Source organism: Coregonus clupeaformis, chromosome 35 (assembly GCF_020615455.1).
Source record: "Coregonus clupeaformis isolate EN_2021a chromosome 35, ASM2061545v1, whole genome shotgun sequence".
NCBI lineage: Eukaryota > Metazoa > Chordata > Actinopteri > Salmoniformes > Salmonidae > Coregonus > Coregonus clupeaformis.
Window position 1 is genome coordinate 29016124 of NC_059226.1, and position 16311 is coordinate 29032434.

The window sequence follows — 16311 nt, forward strand, 5'->3', positions numbered from 1 at the left end:
TTTGAAATCTTTAACTGATCATGTGGTTAGTAAGTCTATTTCTGGTTGATCTTTCAGATGTTGACGTCTGATACATCAGCCCGCTGGGTCATCAAGTCAAGAGCAAATAAACACTGGTGCTTTAATTATGTAGCAATGCCTTTGTATGTTTTGTGTATTTGCTGGAGTGATTTTATGGAGTTCTACGTTTTGATATGTAAATAAACAACATGAATTAATACCTCTTCCAACAACAATATATATCTCTTCCAATTCATTAGTACAGTGAAATACGACATGTGTTGGCGGTATGTATGAAACATATCATGTTTTATTTTTGGTGATATAAACCCTTCCTCCTCCACACCTAAGAACAAACCTCAGTTCATATTTGAGAGTTAAGAAAAAAAGCTGTGTACAAAAATATTGCAGAAAAATGCTTACATATTATACAGGTAAGAGTTACTTTCAAAGCTATCCCCTCTGAGAGGGAAAAAATGTCTAGCAATTTCGTCAATCATTCCACACACATAACATACTATATTGCTGGTTAGATGCATGACAGTTCTTTGCAATATCAATACCATTTGGCGTAGCATTCTATTCAGAAAACTCATTGAGCAAAAAAACATGGTTTCACTCTTCAAAATGAATTCCCATTTCAGCAGCTGCTTGCATTCTTTAGCGTTTGAATAAAATACAAGGAAGACATCTGTGGCAGTAAGGTATATAAAAGGCATACAATAAGTGTTTTTAAAAACTCATTTCAATAATACCTCAGTGATTGGAATGTAACACATGCGGTGGGTAGAACTTAGCTCTGGTCCAGCTCGTTGGTGCGCGTTCTCCGCTAATGTAACATGAGGTGAAGAACGTGCACTAATGTCCCCTGGACCAGCTAATATTACTATACATGGAATCCATCCAGAAACCCATGAGTCTACAATAATAATGCATAGAATAAATATCAAGCTATATAATACACACTAGTGGTGAATAGCATATTTTAAAAAGACATGCACATATATATTCTGCTATCTACAGAATTAAAGTTGAACAAGTTCAAGTGAAGGTTTACACACATTATGTGAATACTCTAAAGGCACCCAGTAAGAAAACTAATTCAGTTTGGACAATTAAATACATCTTGAATGTCACTGTACTGTTGACCATCAAACAAATTGTTTTTCTGTTTATTGTGAAGTACAGTATTTTCAATGATAACCCTATCCAGACCTTGATAATTTGGCGCTTCCCTCTGGCTGTAGAAGTTAAGTAAAAAGTAGTGCAAAGGGTGACCAGTATTATAAGCTGTAGAAGTTAAAAAGTAAGTATCAAAGTAACCAGTATTAAAAAGAGAACGTTATCAATACTCTGGTTTTCGACTAATAAGGCAAACAATAATGAATATCGATAAATGTATTCAATTTTGTATTTGTTTGTCTTTCTCTCTGACTGATGGGAGGTGGTCTTTGTCCATTTATTTCTTCACATGAACCCAGAGCTAAAGAAGACCCAACGAAAAAGAGGAAATACAAAATCAATCATTTTGAGAAATCTGTGTCAATACATCAAAACACATATATACTTATATTAACTAAGCTTTCCTATCAACTATCAAAATCAATAGTTTCCTCTCTCATCTTAAAACACAAACTGACCCCCGCTTCCCTCATATCATCTCACTAACTTCACAGGTTTCTGAAGCAACAGTTGTGATTTTGGTTAGTAGCCTCGTCCAAGTCAAGTTAACATCCTTAGCTTCCATCTCTAGGCTCCTGTCAATCAGAAATGCAATCATCACACTGTGATGAACTCAAATGACTGTATAATGCCCGCAGTCCACACACAAAACATGTAATTCTGGGGTACATATCTTTTTTTGTTAGTCTCTGCACATGCATCATGAAATTGAGAGGAAATAAAGTTTGAATAGGGGAAATAAGTTATGATAGAACTAGGATAGATTAATGTGATTAATAATGTGTAATAGAGCTTTGAGCTGTCCAAAACATGTCCTGAAGGCAATTAAGCGGCTGTCCCTGGAAACTTATTTTACAATAACATACATCATACTTTTTGCGGTCTTCGTCCTTTTTGCAACCATTTAGGCCTATGTAATTCAGTATCAAAACTTGTATCTCACTTTTTCCGTCTTTGTCCTTCTAGGGTTGGGTGTGTTGAGGACTGCCCTTCGGAGCAGACTCGGTGGCTGCTTTCTTCTTGCTAAAGGTGTTGATCCTCCTCCAGAGACCTTCTCTTCTCATCCAGCTTGCCTCTTCTCCTCAGAGTGCAGTCTCTTCAGCTGCTCAAACTCACCCTTGCAACTGAAGGAAAACATCACGCGTCAGTGTTTTTAATACATAGCATTTCTAGTACTTTTCTAAAACCCAAAGACGCTTCTCACATTCTCTTCAGCCAAAAAATACATTCATTTTATATGAAAGATCATTGAAGATGGGTTTTCTGTGATGATTTCACCTACTAAGGTTTTTGTTTTCGGCCCCGTCTGTGCCTACATATATCTCTTCCCCGGCCTGTATAGCATGCTGTCTCAGTGGACACGGTGTGTGTGTGTCCAGTACCTCTCTCTCAGCTTCCTTCAGCTCAGTCTCCTTCTCCTTGACTCTCTGGACAAACATCTGCCTCATCTCCTCCCTCTCTCCGCTGCAAATCTCCCAGGAACTCGTGGCGCTTGGCTTCCTGGGTCTCTCCTGCAGTCGAACACACACGGTTTCATACAAATATACAGCCTCCTCTCGCTGTTCAATGTTTTTTTCAGATCTCTTCATCTATGCAACCTACTTATCACAGGCCCAAAATGATGATAACTGTGTGTGCGCACACTGCTCTCTCCCTACCTGACTGGCTTGCTCTCTGGGTTTGTGTCTGTGAAGCCCATCTCCTCCAGTTTGCAGCGGCGTGGGGCTCGTAGTGGCGTGTGTGGGTCTGCTCCCTCAGGTCCTCCATGTTCACACAGATCAGCATCTCCCTCAGCTTCACAAAGTCACAGTGGTTCTCATTCTCCACTGAAACAAGACAGACAGACACCTTTTACCTCCTGGCATTTGTACTGCGGAGCCATAGACACTTCACTTCAAAGAAAGCAAGCTGTAAGCCTGGAAGTCTACGTGGTAAAACAGGTTGACCTACCTTGCACCACGCCCCAGGGATACTGCCCTGAGCTTTCACCATTTCGTTTCCAATCTTTACCTCCTCTGGGCTCCCCACACCAGCAAAAAGGCAGGATACCTGACAATGTAGCAAATAGATCATAGGCATATGAGACACAGAGTACATTTACATGCACACTAATAAGTCAATATTAGAATGATTAGTAGGCAGAGTATGGCATCAGTCATGTAAACACCGAACTCTTCTTATCTTCCAAATCGGGTGTCGGTCATAGTCGAAGTAAGCATCCAGCTACGGTTGGGCAGTATGTCGTAATTTACTATATAACGGTATTGATTGCCCGGACCGGTTTGGGTTTTTCTTTACCTTCTATAGCGGTATTTTAAATGTTTGGTTTGTTAAATGTGATATTCCACTCGTCTCTCTCCCTCCCACCAATATGTTGATGACAACGATGCTGCTTTCCACTTTGCTTCTTAATATAAATCCACAAGCGTTCTATAATGACACTATTAGTTTGTGTACAGTACCAGTCAAAAGTTTGGACACACCTACTCATTCAAGGGGTTTTCATTATTTTTTTTATTTTTTCTACATTGTAGAATAATAGTGAAGACAAAACTATGAAATAACACATATGGAATCATGTAGTAACCAAAAAAAGTGTTAAACAAATCAATATATATTTTAGATTTGAGATTCTTCAAAGTAGCCCTTTGCCTTGATGACAGCTTTGCACACACTTGGCATTCTCTCAACCAGCTTCACCCGAGGAATGCTTTTCCAACAACTTTGAAGGAGTTCCCACATATGCGGAGCACACTTGTTTGGCTGCTTTTCCGTCACTCTGCAGTCCAACTCCATCCCAAACCATCTCAATTGGGGTCGGTGATTGTGGAGGCCAGGTCATCTGATGCAGCACTCCATCACTCTCCTTCTTGGTCAAATAGCCCTTACACAGCCTGGAGGGGTGTTTTGGGTCATTGTCCTGTTGAATAACAAATGATAGTCCCACTAAGCGCCAAACCAGATGGGATGGCGTATTCGCTGCAGAGTGCTGTGGTAGCCATGCTGGTTAAGTGTGCCTTAATTCTAAATAAATCACACAGTGTCCCCACACCACCACACCTCCTCCTCCATGCATCACGGGGGAACCACACATGCGGAATAATCCGTTCACCTACTCTGCGTCTCACAAAAGACACAGCGGTTGGATCCAAAAATCTCAAATTTGGTCTCGTCACACCAAAGGACAGATTTCCACCGGTCTAATGTCCATTGCTCGTGTTTCTTGGCCCAAGCAAGTCTCTTCTTCTTATTGGTGTCCTTTAGTAGTGGTTTCTTTGCAGCAATTCGACCATGAAGCCTGATTCACGCAGTCTCCTCTGAATAGTTGATGTTGAGATATGTCTGTTACTTGAACTCTGAAGCATTTGTTTGGGCTGCAATCTAAGGTGCAGTTAACTATAATGAACTTATCCTCTGCAGCAGAGGTAACTCTGGGTCTTCCTTTCCTGTGGCGGTCCTCATGAGAGCTATTTTCTGTATATTACTGTCTGCAACAGATAGTTTGTGCTTTACTTAGCAAATGTTTTTTCTTGTTCAGCCGCTAATCGCTAGTTAGCTGGCTAGCTAATAAATGTACTGAGTCAGAGCAAACATATCTAGCTAATACACCCTGATACCAGTGCTTGTTGTAAGCCTAAATCAGCATGTTGTTTGTGCAACAGTATCTTCTAAATCAGAGAGGAATGGGAGCATTAATATGTTATCTGTGCATGTGCTAGCACCAGCCGCGCGAGCCTCCCCTCTTTGGCGTGAGTGAAGTGAGTTCGGTAACAATGAAAGTAGGAATATTATAAGTAGTTCTCCTTACAAACTTTTTGATGTCCGAACTCTTTCACAAAAAATAATGTGGTTGCTGTGGTAGAACATTTCTTTTTGTTGCAGATTTTCTGCATTTATCAAAAGTTCCATCAGGTAGCCTGATTTCTAATGTGTCTATGTAAACAGGATTATTAAGGAAATCATTCTTCTTGCAAAGCATGTACATTTTTCATCAAACTATTATATTAATCTGACTATCTACAATAATCGTGTTACTGTGTGCATGTAGCCATACTCACTGAGGTGCACTGTCTAGCACAGTCAATTCACCACTGTGAGGAATGGAATTGGGCAGAATCCTGAAAGATGCCAAGTGAGTGCACTGACTGTGTTGGCTGGAACCATTGAGTGTTCTACAACTCACATTCATGGCTAGTGTTGATTCGTGGAGACTGCCGTCGTCAGTGGGAACTGGTAGATCTGGACACCGTTACTGCCAACTCTCTCATGATCTTGATCTTAAACTTGTGGAGCTCGCTCTTGGAGATGGTGTCTGCTTTGGCGATGACAGATATGATGCCTACAAAAAAATACACAAATAGTTTGTCTTAAATAATACATTTTCTTTCTGAATTGACATTATTCCCTCAAGAATCAAAACAGGACATATCGTTCATTTTACAAGCAGAAACAAATTCCCTTTTTTGTGAAAGAACAGTACTGTAAAACATACAACTAAAGCTCAGTCAGGACAGACTTCTGCTTGATTGCCCATGCTGAATAATCAACATTCTGCTTTGCAGACTTGTTTAGTCCTGTCACAGTTCACAGTAGTAATTACTCATCATGCAACTCCCAGTTTTTACCAACCACCATGAAAAACTTCCTGCGCTGCCCCAAATACTCCACAACACTAAATAAAATGAAAAAAACACACCCTCAATTCTACATTTAAAAACAACAACAATTATGAAAAAAACAGTTAATATTTATAGACTAATGCTGTATAACTGTGCCAGAAACAAACTCAAAGGAGAGAGAAGAAAAAAATGCAAGAGCGACAGGCTCTCCTTTTTAGTTTTAGGACCTCGCCTTGCTGTCCAGTTTCTTCATGGTGACCAGGTCCAGGGACTTGAGAGAGTGTCCTGAAGTGGCGTGAAGTAGGGACAGGCATGGATACGGGAGTCGTGGTAGTTGTGAAGGGACCGCTTGATCTTCAACTCCTCCTGTAGATGCGGCTCAAACTGGGTGTCAATGTAGTCCACAACATGCTGGTAGCTGCCAAAGGAAACATTCAGAGGAGATATTCCATCAGAAGTTGTGTAAGCGTTGTGGTATAAACCAGTGATTTGTGGTGGATAGAAATGCTTTGTTTTGTCATTAAGCATAAATAATGCGGGGTTATCAGGGTCATATTCATTAGGGCATAGGCTACCGTAGAAAAACGTTTTGCATCGGAACACTAAAACAAGGTTTCTTAAGTTTTGACAAGTTCAGATAGGCTGTTAGGTTTGGTGCCTAGTGAGTATGACCCAGGTATATCATGGCTGCGCTTCTCTCACCTCTCCTGCTTGTTCATCCTGGTCCCCAGCCCACCGGTTGCGGTGGTCAGCTGAGGCGTTGCTCTCCTGCAGGTCATAGGTCTGCGCTCGCAGGGCCTCCACCTTGGGCTCGAAGTGGGGGCGACTCCAAAGTTCTCAAAGTTAGTGTTGAACAGTGTGTCCATTAGGGTGGATTTGCCAATAGCCGTTTCGCCTGGATAGTGGGAAATACTGTTTGCTAATCTTAGTGATAACATTTCCTTGTAAAATTAGGGTCAAACTTGAGGAAAATGAACAAACCATTTTAGACAGTTCCAAAGAGTGACATTGAGATTCTGGGCTCAAGTCCAGAATAAATGTTAGATAATGTATCCAGGAAATGAACTTACAGGAAATGTGCCTACATTTCTTTCCATCTAAAAGGGGATACTGGTCTGGTGGCTGAACTTTTAATGTAACATCACAACGTTACTCACCAATACAAGAGGATATTGAAGCAGAAACCTTGACATTGTTGATTTGTTGACCAGCTGGTGGGGTAGGCTGTCAGCCAACATGGCCAGACAAGGACAGGGGCCAGGCATTTTTGTCCTGTTATGGGGAGACATACCCTAACATTAAGCCAACTCTCAGTCATGTGACAATATCTGACTACAGCTTGACTGGTTAGCGTAGGTAAATCATCTTCTATTCCTATGTTTTCATTGTGTGTACACTACTTACCCATACAAGGCTACATGTTCATTTGTCTACAGTACACACTGAAACGTTTATCTATTTCTATGAATGACACCCTACCTGACCTGTCCCTTTCTTTACTGACACTGCAGGAGATTGTGGATAGACCTGGAAAGGCTGGAGATGGCAGATCCGTTTCAGCAGCATACATTTGGCTAGATGTTGTAGCTAGCACACAAAGTTAACTTTCACTGGCTGCCACATCGGCAAACTAACCCATGCGTTTGGCAAACTAGCTAGACAGATCATGGCTAATTTTATTCTATATGCACTTCATACATTCATTCTTGCTCAAAGACGACCTGGAACGTAACCATGCTAACCAGCAAGCTAAACGTGCCTTAAGTTTTACAACTGTAAATATACATTATTTAGCGATTCAATTAAACACAACATTTACCCCCTGAGCAACTTCCGACGTAGTCATCTCGGAATACAGTAGCTAATAGGCTATTGTAATAGCTACAAATACTCGCAGGCTGTAAACAAAATAGCCTCAACTAAAAACTTTGAAAAATCGACTACCTCACGTAGCCATGAAAGAATGTAGGCTTGCAACCCTTTTTAATGGCTGGGGAGACACAGTGACAGTTTTATTGTTTTGTGTTTATCAAAATAAACGATATATCTTATAAACATATGGAAGTATTACATCTTCTGAGTTTTGTGAAATGTATCCATCCAAGTCTGAGTACAGAGTAGTTATTTTGAACTGCAAAGGTTGTTTGCTACTATATAGAAGACCCCCCATAGAATTAATAGTATAAACCACTTTTCCGGAAATTCGTTGGCCATACATGTGTGAAACTAAGTGACATTTTGGTACATTGTGCGACTTAGACTGACCGACCGCTAATATAGACTCCAAAATGGCGTTTCAAGGGTCACAGTTTCCCAATGTAGTAGTTGCTAGGAGGCGTGGACAGAGATACTTTTTGAGGAGATGGACGCACATTGAAATCGTATTAACGCCCATTGTGTACGTTTGCCGTGCGTCGTCAATGGGCCGCGCTCTGGTGCATTCGAAGTGATTATGGGACAAGGAGTAATGGGAGTCGATTGGGCGTCGCTCAAAAACCCAACATTAGCATGAATTTAGTGAACTAGAAGGACAACATTATTAATATTTTCCGAGATGTGAGATAATTAACTTGTTCTCTGAAATATTGTATAGCTTTTGAATCGTGACATTACGTACTTTAGAGGAAAATAGGCAGGTTTCTCGACTCATAACCTGATTGTGAGAAGGGATTACGGAAGATTAGTTTTGCAACCACGTGACGCACGCATGACACGTGAACGCGATCGTTCGACAGTCTGCTGTTTGTGGCGTTATGCCGCGTTCAATACAACTGGGAACTCCCGGTTGGAAACTCGAAATCTCCGACTTGAGTGCGTCCAAACCAATTTGGAACTTGGGAATAGATTTGAACAGCATCCAACTCAAATTCCAAATCAGGAACTCGGGCCTCTTTTCTAGTGCTCCGACTTTCCGACCTAAATCACTGACTTCCGCGATTTGATCCGAGTTTCCAATTCCGATTCCCAGTTGTATTGATGGCATAGCGCCGTACAAACAGCAGACTGTCAAACGATCGCGTTCGTGTCATGCTGCGTCACGTGGTTCCAAAACGAATCTTGGATTTAAGCAAACATTTTTGTGATACCAAAACAGTAATCTGTAACAAACAGAGTTGACTGCGTTTTGTAGACTTTACCCTTGGCCAGAGTTGTACAAAATTTGCGTTGTTTTAGAAGGAGTGCAAGGGCGAATCGAGTTAATGCACACGCGCACTTCAGAGCAGGCGTTCCCTAGCGAAAATATGCCAAATAAATGCTCATAACACGCCAATAGGATCTCGCTAGATCGTGCTTAGCTCTGCCCACCTCCTTGCTTGTTCTGCCCACCTTGATTAATTTGCTCCCCATTGGAAACTACAGGCTCTGGTCTATTTTGGGTTTATACATTCCTCCATTCATTGCCCAACTGGGATTTCTATCTCCTCCTTTCTTAAATATCTGGATCGCTGTGACCATAGAAATAAAAGGGATAGACAGGTCTGCTTGCACAAAGAGGGTCCTCCCGACTCCAGCTCTGGAGTGGGTTTGACAGCTAGTTCTATTAATTTATATTCTGTATCGAAGAAGCACAACAAGGTCTGTGAGGATGATGTGATGGGACAACACCAAGCAGGGCAGGTGAAAACCGTAATTGTATAGGTTGATTCAACTAGCTAATTTCTATAAACATAAAAAAAAAGATCGGAAAGATTATTTTTTAGATCTATAAGTGGTTTTACCGAAGCCTACTTGTATTTATTATTATTTTTACCAGCTAATCTAATGTAATGGCGACCGAGTGCACCCAAGAAGCTGTCGTACAATTTCTAACGGAGCGAGGAGGAGAGCGAAAAACCAGGAATTAATTGACTATTTCAAAGCTTTTTTTCCCCGACGACCCTGACCAGAAAGCAATTGTTCGGGATAAATTCAAGGGATACGTGGACAACGTCGCGTTTTGTAAAGTTGGAGAATGGAGGAAATGTGTATGTTTAAAAAAAGAAGTATCGGTTTTCATTGAAGTATACAGTGGAAAAAGGCAACAGGACAGGCACCTTATTGGAACAAGATATCAGCACCCCTGTCCTATCAAAATCATATAAGAACTTGATAGAAGATTGTGCACCACAACTGCATCTGTCAGTATCTTCTGATGGGGATGTGCGCTCTTGTGAAACCACTGCAAACGAGAAGGCACAACAAGAAACTTCACCTGGCTCAGGTTACGGAACTGACAATGCCCCAGGAATTATTTTGGAAGGTAACATTGGAGAAGAGCTGCGTCAACATGGTCTGTAGTTCAGAATAATAGTTTATCAGACAATATGGGAAATGCGTTAGGCCTTGGTGGCAATGGAGAGCAAAAATTGACCAAGGAGGACATTCAGACATTGCAACCGCCACGGCGCATACCGCAAATTGCAGTGATTGAGGCGTCACCTTTACCTACAGCCGCCGATGGCTCTATGTTCCACTTCCGGGCGTCCATTTCCCAACTAATGCACAGGACAGCCTGCTGCTGTCCAGTCAACCTTCATCACGCAGGGCAGGCGAAGGCCAGTATTATGATTCACAACTGGCGTATCTGGTAGTGACAGCAACACGCCTAAAGGTAGCCGTAATAACTCTATTGAGCTCATGATGAATAGCTCCCCCCAGGAGCGGCGCGCATGGTGTTGGGGAACTCAGTCTGCCTGTCTGCAAAGCTCCAGGGACTGTGCCCGGAGCGACAGTGACTCCGCCTCTGTGGTTTCCTCTACTACAGGCAGAGGACAGTGCTTCAGTCACTCTGGACCCGTTGGAACACGAGTGGATGATGTGTGCATCCGGCGGCCAATGGGAGCGTCTCCACCGCCTCCTTTCCTGTAGACCGAACCTTGCCATGAAGAAGGATTTTTGTGACTGGGTTCACCTGCCTGCACTGGGCGCTAAGCAGGGCAAACAAGAACTGCTGGCGCTTATCGTGAACTTTGCCAATCAACACACAGTGCCCATCAACATCCACGCCCGGTCAAGTGCCGGCTACACGCCACTACACTTAGCAGCAATGCACAACCATGTTGAGGTGGTGAAGTTACTGGTAGGAGCCTATGACGCAGACATAGAGGCCAGAGATTACAATGGGAAAAAGGCATGTCAGTACCTTACAAACAGTGTGGCCTTGATATCCGTGACATCATCCGGGCGGGTGGTGGCGGCGACTCGGACTCAGAGAACACAGACTATGGGGATGGGGCGTTGGAGGTTGTCTAAAGTTCTCCAGTCTAATCTGATGCCCCTCAAACTGCTCAATCACAGTGAGAGGACTCCGGTGATGGAGCAGGCCAGGCCAACAGAAACCCTTGCAAGGAAATCATCCCTTAGCAAGATGAAGCCCAAACTTCAGAAGATCCGCTTCAGATCTTCACAGATAGTTCACAGCACATCGTTCCCAGCACATCTGTGAGACAGAGGAGTTTAACGGGTCCAGGAAAGGCTCATTTAAATCCAGACCCATGTCAAATCTGTTTGGCTGAAGAAAAAAACCTAAGTGCTCTCGACAAAGAGCAAATAAACCACTACAGTGCAGGATGACTGGCACAATACTGCATAGTCTGATGTTACAAGTCTTTTTTGTGTGTGGCATAGGCCTAGTCTGGTGTTAACATACTTGGTTTTCCCCCAGGCATTATATGAATATACTGAACTAACAGAATACGGTCTTACAGATCTATTGAGTAACTGGCCAGATTGCCACCCATGTTTAAGCTAAATATTTCTGTCTTAATCGTCTTATCATTCCCAAGTGGCCAAGTAGGTTTTACAGTGCGTCTGCTTCAACCCTTAACATAGATGTAAAGCTGCCTGCAACCCACTGGGCACAGATGTCAGTTCAGCGTCTAGTTTTGATTTACATTTTGTTGAGTTGTCAACTAGTGTGAATTCAATGTGAAATCAACAAAAAATGTCACCATGTCATTGGATTTAGGTTAAAAGTTGGGTGAAAAAAAGATTAAATTCTCTTATGTTGATGACTTTTTTCAAATCCAATCTATTTTCCACTGATTAAATGTCTTCATATTACCTGTTTGGGTTAAAATTACATAGAAACAAGGTTGACTCAAACAGTTTTTGCCCAGTGGGAAGTGTTAAAACTTCCAAGTTATTTGACCCCATGGTAGAAACAATGTAATTGATTTCACAATGCTTGGGAACAATTATATCTTATTAATGTCCAGACTGTTAGTGATGCTATGAATTTATTTTCCCTTTATATTTAAGTTGCTTTAAGCACTTAGATTTTAAATCATTATTGATCCAGCTTTCCTACGGTGGATGCCATTCAGTCCACCTGAAAGACTTGAGATGGGAATTTACTTCCACTTTGTGTTCAAGTGGAGGATTGGAGGCCAATGAAAAGTCCTCTGGTCCTTTAAGTCTGTAATCAGGATCAGTAGAGGAGCTTTGTGCCACAGGTCGCGTTGTTGAGTGCATGGTAGGCCTACTGTGTGTAGTGCTATGATGAAAGATCAGGTTTCATAACTATTCACATTTAAACTGGTACATTTTTGGTCACCTTGAATTATACTATGCAGTTATACTCACTTTATGACCTTCTGATCATAGCTACTTATTTTGAGTTGTCTAAGGTTTGCAGTTGTCTGGTATCATGTTGTAGGCTACACTCTGATCTGTTATGCTCCATGTGGTTATATATCAACAAGCTCCAGCTTGCTGACCCAGAAAGCCTAGCTCAGCTGAAAGCGGCGAGAGACTGTAGTGTACATATAGTGCCTTCAGAAAGTATTCCATACCCCTTGACTTATTCCAGTGGCGCAGCGGTCTAAGACACTGCATCCTCAGTGCTTGAGGTGTCACTACAGACCCCCTGGTTCGATTCCAGGCTGTATCACAACTGGCCTTGATTGGGAGTCCCATAGGGCGGTTGCACAATTGGCCCAGCGTCGTCCCGGGTTTGGCCGGTGTAGGGCGTCATTGTAAATAAGAATTTGTTCTTAACTGACTTTCCTAGTTAAATAAAGGTAAAATAAATTCCACATTTTGTTAAGCGTTACAGCCATTAAACTCTTTAACTGTTTTAAAGTCACCATTGGCCTCATGGTGAAATCCCTGAGCGGTTTCCTTCCTCTCTGGCAACTGAGTTAGGAAGGACGCCTGTATCTTTGTAGGGACTGAGTGTATTGATACACCATCCAAAGTGTAATTATCAAAGGGATATTCAATGTCTGCTTTTTTTATTTTTTACCCATCTACCAGTAGGTGCCCTCATATCCGCCCGGGAAGTAAGGGTGCTGGGTGCTGCAGCATCCCCTGAAAAATCAATAAAAAAACTATATATTAATAAAAAAATATGTATACTTTTTTTGAAAGGTGGTGCACTGGGACTTTGGTAGTCATGTGTTAGCATTCTGCAGCGCCAGTGCAGGCAAAAATACTTGTTTTTGTGCAATGTTGCACTGAATTCTAACACTTATTTTGATCTGCACTTTTTGTAATTTTTATAATCTCTTAAAAATGTTTTTTGCTAATAGAGTGTATATTTTCACATATTTAGCAAATCATTATGTCTCACATGTACTAGTCTAATTGTTTGTCGAGATTATATTTTAGGGCCCTAGTACTTATAGCATTAACTGTTTTGGAGGAATGTAATGTTTTCTCAGTCAATGTTTTTTATCGCTGAATAGTCTACAGTAATGCTACATAGTTTTTGATTTTGCTACTTGATTTTATTGTATAGTTTTGTATTCTTGCAAAAGTTGCTCTTACCTTTTTATTATGCAATGTATTTTTTATTTAATTTTTATCAACCACCTGCCTGCTAATTCTGATATTCAAAGGGCTGGATCCGTATTTCTCTTTTCTGTCTGTACATTAAATTATATTATTTTATAGTCCTCTTTTTGATTATCAAACAAAATAATGTTAACATTCAAAATCTTGACACCTCACTGTCTCTGCAATCGTTTAAGATCCATGTTCAAGCTCTCTGTCTTCAATAATGTATGCAAAGCTAAAAGATTTTGTAGTTTGCATTTTCATAATTTGGAAACGTAGACCTACATGTTTGTGTTGCTTATCAGAAATATCAAACTACTGTCTAGCTCTGCCTTTACACAACCTACGAAATAAACTTCATAATCACTAATTGAGATCTGTCTTGTTCTGTTTAATGCAGCTTAGTCTGTCTGTCAGTAGTGACTAATACACTGTGTCCCATAGTTAGGAACATTTCTGCTTACCCAGTAGCACACACATTTATTTATACTGTGTGAAAGATGGGTTTTATGTTCTCTAAAGGGCTCTCAAACAAACATTGCTTTTTATTGCCGTGAATTTCTTTGCCCCCAAATAGTATGCAAAAATTACACTGAGGGTTCATTGTGGGAAATGGGTATGCCACGTTTTCAATGGTAGTTACTGTCATGACTGATCTTAGGCAAATCTCACTGGTGCTTTATTTTATTCCTCCATTGAGTAATGATGGAGTGGAATAGCGATTGACACACCAATTTTTTTTGTAAATCATTCAGTGAAATTAATCTTACCACCTTAGCTCCACTCTACAGAGAGATATGTGTTTGTCCTTGACCGGGCGCCTATACATTACAGTCTGGGACAGATGGATTGAAATGATATAACTATATAATATATATACAGTGCATTCGGAAAGTATTCAGAGCCCTTGACTTTTTCCACATTTTGTTACGTTACAGCCTTATTCCTAAAATTGATTAAATCATTTCCCCCTCAATCTACACACAATACCCCATAATGACAAAGTGAAAACAGGTTTTAGAAAATGTTGCACATTTATTTAAAAATAAAAAGCAGAAATACCTAGAAAAGACCCTTTTCTATGAGACTCGAAATTGAGCATAGGTGTATCACTGTTTCCATTATCATCCTTGAGATGTTTTTAACGATTGGAGTCCACCTGTGGTAAATTCCAATTGATTGGACATGATTTGGAAAGGCACACACACTGTCTCATATAAGGTCCCACAGTTGACAGAGCATGTCCAGCAAAAACCAAGCCATAGGTGAAGGTATTGTCCGTAGAGCTCCCAGACAGGAATATTGTCGAGGCACAGATCTGGGAAAGGGTACCAAAACATTTCTGCAGCATTGAAGGTCCCCAAGAACACAGTAGCCTCCATCATTCTTCAAATGGAATACGTTTGGAACCACCAAGACTCTTTTTCTAGATCATTGGCCGCCCCAGCCAAACTGAGCAATCGCGGGGAGAAGGGCCTTGGTCGGTAGGTGACCAAGAACCCGATGGTCAGTCTGACAGAGCTCCAAAGTTCCTCTGTGGAGATGGGAGAACCTTCCAGAAGGACAACCATCTCTGCAGCACTCCACCAATCAGGCCTTTACGGTAGAGTGGCCCAGAAGGAAGCCGCTCCTCAGTAAAAGGCACATGACAGCTCCCACTTGGAGGTCTGCCAAAAGCACCTAAAGGACTCTCATACCCTGAGAAACAAATTCTCTGGTCTTGAGTGAAACCAAGATTGAACTCTTTGGCCTGAATGCCAAGCGTCAGCGTCTACAGGAAGCCAGGCACCGCTCATCACCTGGCCAATACCCATCCCCTACGGTGAAGAATGGTGGTGGTAGCATCATGCTGTGGGGATGTTTTTTTCAGCGGCAGGCACTGGGAGACTAATCAGGATCGAGGGAAAGATGGGGCGAAGCAAAGTACAGAGATCCTTGTTGAAAACCTGCTCAAAGCGCTCAGGACCTCCTGGGGGTGAAGGTTCACCTTCCACAGGACAACGGGCCTAAGCGCACAGCCAACAACACAGCAGCCGGGACAACGAATGTCCTTGGGCCCAGCCAACTGGACTTGAACCGGTCGAGCACTCTGAGAGACCTGAAAATACTGTGCAGCGGCCTTACGCCCTATCCAACCTGACAGACTTGAGGGATCTGCAGAGAAGAATGGGAGAAACTCCCCAAGTACAGGTGTGCCAACTGTAGCGTCATACCCAAGACACAAGCTAGAAATCTCTACCAAAAGTGCTTCAACAAAGTACTGAGTAAAGGTCTGAATACTTATGTAAATGTGATATTTCAGTTTATTATTTGTAAAACATTTACAAACATTTCTAAAAACCTGTTTTTGCTTTGTCATTGTATGGGGTATTGTGTGTAGATTGATGATGGGGGAATATTTAATCCATTTTAGAATAGTGTAACGAAAAAATGTTGAAAAAGTCAAGGGGGTCTGAATACTTTCCGAATGCACTCTTATATATATAAACAATTTCAGGCCATCAGTGATGTGTATTGCGTCGAGGAAGTTTAAGCTTTTGACGCCTTTCTCCACTGAGGCCCCGTCGAGTGGATGGGGGCGTGCTCTCTCTGCTGCCTCTCCTGTGGTTCACAATCAGCGCGTTTTGTTGACATTGAAGGGAGTTCCTTCCTGGCTTTACCACTCCGCCAGGGCTTCCTTCTTGCTGTACTTTGGGCTTACAGTATATAGGGCAGCCTGACAACCTAAAGCTCCTATCCAATAGGTACTACT

General features: G+C 41.8%; 1 long non-coding RNA gene and 2 pseudogenes across 1 annotated transcript; 1 reads left to right on the plus strand and 2 right to left on the minus strand.

The window, feature by feature from the left end:
* Positions 1–2144: 2144 nt before the first annotated feature.
* LOC123482558 lies at positions 2145–7209 on the minus strand (annotated as a pseudogene).
* Positions 7210–7279: 70 nt separating this feature from the next.
* LOC123482529 lies at positions 7280–7674 on the minus strand. Its single transcript, XR_006657779.1, has 2 exons — positions 7621–7674; positions 7280–7337 (listed from the first exon to the last, which is right to left on the minus strand). It is a non-coding gene; the product is annotated as an uncharacterized LOC123482529 (long non-coding RNA).
* A 2747-nt stretch (positions 7675–10421) lies between these two features.
* Positions 10422–11226, plus strand: LOC123482559 (annotated as a pseudogene).
* Positions 11227–16311: the final 5085 nt, after the last annotated feature.